At 36.1% G+C, this 4,181-nt stretch overlaps 1 pseudogene; it reads left to right on the top strand.

Annotated features, from left to right (window-relative positions):
- Window positions 1-3,599: 3,599 nt before the first annotated feature.
- On the top strand, window positions 3,600-3,931 carry LOC120224303 (annotated as a pseudogene).
- Window positions 3,932-4,181: the final 250 nt, after the last annotated feature.

Genomic DNA, 4,181 nt, shown 5'->3' with positions numbered 1-4,181 from the left:
CTCTCTCAGTGGATTCTGCGTCTTTTTTCTCCCAATCTCTCAGGTTTTGTAAGGTTTCCAATGGCTTCAGATCTTTTCTGTGTGATGTATGGGCGCGAGTGCAAGTACGGAGCTCCTTACTTCTCCGCCATCTTGCCCCCCCGGTTGTTCTGTCGTTTTTCAAGGCTCTCTTTAACTAGGGAGCATGCATGTTTATGAGGGGAAAAACGCAAACTAGGGGAATTAATTTTCAATTGATGAAAGTTTTGTTTTTATATGTGGATTTCATTCTTTTAAAGTTTGAATTTTGTGGTTTAGGAATTGTTGAGCTAAAGGGGAGGCAGGGAAGGCCAGGAGAAATTTTAACCTAGTAGTACCTTGCCATGGTGTACGAGGTTCTTTGCAACGGCTTGTCAGCTATTCCTTCTGGAGTTGGTGAGTAGTAAGGATCAAGGTAAACAGAACGTGTTGGACTGTTTGTTTAGCCAAGAATCATGAAATGGCTTCAATAGGCAACGTTGGCTGTCACTCACTCCTTGTTTTTACTCCTGACTATATATTCTCAAATTTCATGGTTATATATACATGGTATCCACATTAGGGTTGGAGTCCATTCATTCTAAAATTTGACATAAAACAATAATAGAAAACAAAATCACCCTATATTTAGCAAGGGGGATATTTGGTAAAGTTGATATACTCTAGCACTGCTGTTTAATATAATGGTTGTTGTCATTTCTGCTATTTAACACTTGAAATGTGGCTCATGTGATGGAAGAAATGAATATGCAATTATGTTTAATTTTAGTTAATTCAAATTTAAATGGCCACATGTGGGTGACCGCCACTGGACAGTGATGTGGGTAGCTCTAGAAGCGGCTACCAAATGTCCATGTGATAGTCACATTATCCTGAATATGTGACTCTTTCCTGAATATGTGAAGTGCTAGTTCTTTCTTAGGGCCCATTGACACCTATCTCATTGACAAATTTGAGCATTCTTTTTCCCCTCGTGTGGGCCCAGCTTGAATAGCTAGATCTCTATCTATAAAAATCCTTGTTTCATCAACATCTCCTAGTCGTCCTCTAGCTTTGCACTACTGGTGGCCAGTTTGCTTTCTCTGAGTCTTCCTGTAATTGGGACTGGATCCTGTTTCTTCCAATTTTGGCTTACAGTGACAACTAATGAGCATTCCTTCTGTCAGTTGTAGCCATTTACAATCAGTGATTTTCAATTCGTGGACATAGAAGTTCCTTTCAGTAATGTGCAGTGGACATCTTGACTGTACTCATTAGGGCTCCATAGCTAGTTTCTACAGCTGTCATAGATCCCTGCATGCCAAATCTGGTGATGAGGCTGTCGTTTTTCACTTTGTTGCTGCACAGCTGGATCATTGAGCAAGTTATTTCATCCTTATGCTCTAGTTTCCTTATAAAATGGAGATAATACTCTTATCTAGCTCATTTGGTTACTCAAGGAATAAATGAGTTAATACAAGAGAGGGGCTTTGAATGGTGCTTGGATATAGGATTGTTGTATAATCACCATTAGTAACAGTACTTCAGTGGTTTACATCAGATTCTCTGAATCAAACTATTTTCCTTTAGCTCTTCATTTTTATTATATGTCAGAATACTGCAAAAAGCATCCTTTTACTTTTTTCTGTAACTTAGCCTGAAAACTTTGTAGGGGAGGCTTAAGAATGTGACTATCACATAGTTAACTTTAAGAACTTGAAATTTTCATTCAACGCTCACTTTTCATCCAAAGTTCTCTAGTCTGTGACCTTGGGCCATTAAATATGCATTTACTTTTTCTTTCCTATCTCACATTACTGCCTAGTTTAAAAACAAATCCTGGGTCAATAGGAACTTCTTAGAAGGTAGTCTCAAAAACATCAATTATTAATTACATAGGTCCTTTTGAATTTTACTGCTACCTAAAAAGCTTTAGAATTTTTCCATGAAGAATGCTCTCCCCGAGCCCGAGATAGCTTTTCAGATAACTTTCAAGAGAATCCTATTACACTTATTCACTAGAATTAATGTCTCTCAGGTTTGAAATAATTTTTTGATAATTGGTGTCTTTACTCAATACTAGGCAGAGGTTACGTGAGAATCCGATTTCCTGGAGAATAACCAAGCCAAGGACACTGTGCGCTTATCTTCATTCAGAACCACTGACTTTATCTGTTGACTTTAGCTCTGGCTTCTGTTCTTCTAAACGTTCAAATTATATATAAATATAAACATACATGTATATATGCATGTGTATCGTGGTAATTGCTTGTTGTTCTCAAGCATTCGTGCCCTGTAGAAGAGAAGAAAAAAGTGGAAAATCAAGATGAATAATCTTGGCACTATGTAGTAGAAATACATAATTTTGTTTACTGAGACAAATGACTAGTTTGTAAGTAGTGTTGTGAGAAATGGTTAGCCAACTAGCAGAAAACAAGACAAAACAAAACAAGAAATGATATTCCAAGATGAAAAAATAAAACATTTATGTGTAAAATATGAACTTGTAGTAATATAAGAAAACCTGAGAAAATTTATCATCTTACATTTGAGCAGTGCTTCATAACCATAACTCCTAGTCTGGAGCCCATGGAAGGAAGAAAGATTACATTACAAAAATGGGTTACATTGGATTAAAATCTGTATCATAAAGATACAAAAATCAAATACATAGACTAGGAAAACTACTTGCAATTTATATCACAGGAATGTGCTAACATTGCTAAGAGTTTCTAGAAATCAAGAATAGGACAAAAATTAAACCTACAAAAAGGGCAGACATTTAATAAAAGATGATGATGAAATGGTTCTTGTATATTAGGAATGATGTCTTCATCTTAACCCTAATGTTCATCAGAATCCTATAGAAATTCAAATTAAAGCAATATTGATAGAATTTCTTTAGTCTCTTGAATTAATGAACATCTGTAAGCTTGGTAAAACCACCCTACTGGTATAGTCACAAGTAGCAAAGTAACACTCTCATGTGTTGCTTGTGAGAATGTAAACAGTACATCTCCTATGTTGAACATTTTTGCCAAATCTATAAATATTAAACTTCTATGCACATTTTAACCCAGACATTTTTTTCTCCCATGAATTTATTACTGGTTCTATGGTTGAATATTCATGAAATAAAATTTGTACAAAAATTATACTGTTGGGAGCCTGGCTGGCTCATTCAGTAGGGCTTGTGACTCTTTGTCTCAAAGTCATGAGTTTGAGCTCCACAATGGGGGTAGAGTTTACTTAAAACACACATACACACACACACACACACACACACACACAAAATCATTACAAATTTTATACTGTAGTATTATTATAATAGCAGAAACAACTTAAATTTCTATAGTACTTGATGGTTAAATGAATAAGGGAGGTCCATACAATGGAAAGCTCTCCAATTCTAATATTGGAGAAGAAGGAGAAGGAGGAGAAGGAGAAGGAGAAAGAAGTTTCCTATACAAAAATATGAAAGACCGCCAAGCTATAATGTTAAGTTAAAGAATCAGGGCATTGTGGGAGCTCTTTTCTTTCTCTCTCTCAGCCATTATGACAGCTGCTCTTGATTGGGGCTATCCTGTACCCAAGGCAGGGAGATGGTGGCTGAAAAGAAGAAAAAGTCAGTTGAGTCCATCAACTCTAGGCTCCAACTCGTTAAGAAAAGTGGAAAGTATGTGTTGGGGTACAAGCAGACTCTGCAAATGGTCAGCCATGGTAAAGCAAAACTAGTCACCCTCACTAACAACTGCCCAGCCTTCAGGAAATCTGAAATAAAATAGTCCACTAAGTTGGCCCAAACTGGTGTCACTATGTGGGAATAATATTGAATTGGGCACAGCATGTGGAAAACACTATAATCCACACACTGGCCCTCATTGATCTAGGTGATTCTGATATCATTAGAATCATGTCAGAACAAACTGGTTAAAAGTAAATCATGCAAAATTTTTTAATAAAACTGGCCAGACCTTCTTAAAAAAAAAAAGAATTAAGTTGCTGTATGGTATGTGAAGTAAATAGCATAATGCAAAACTACAGTCCAATAAAAATATGTCTGTCTATATTCATATATATAAACCTCTGGAAGAATGCATATTATTGGAAGTGTCATATGAAAACTGGATGTATGAACATAGGGATTAGAAAGAACCTTTTTACTGTATTACTTTGTGCATGTT

Source organism: Hyaena hyaena, unplaced genomic scaffold (assembly GCF_003009895.1).
Source record: "Hyaena hyaena isolate Hyena2069 unplaced genomic scaffold, ASM300989v1 scaffold_1149, whole genome shotgun sequence".
Classification (NCBI taxonomy): domain Eukaryota; kingdom Metazoa; phylum Chordata; class Mammalia; order Carnivora; family Hyaenidae; genus Hyaena; species Hyaena hyaena.
Note: the sequence above shows the minus strand (reverse complement) of the source record. Positions and strands in the feature narration are given on the sequence as shown.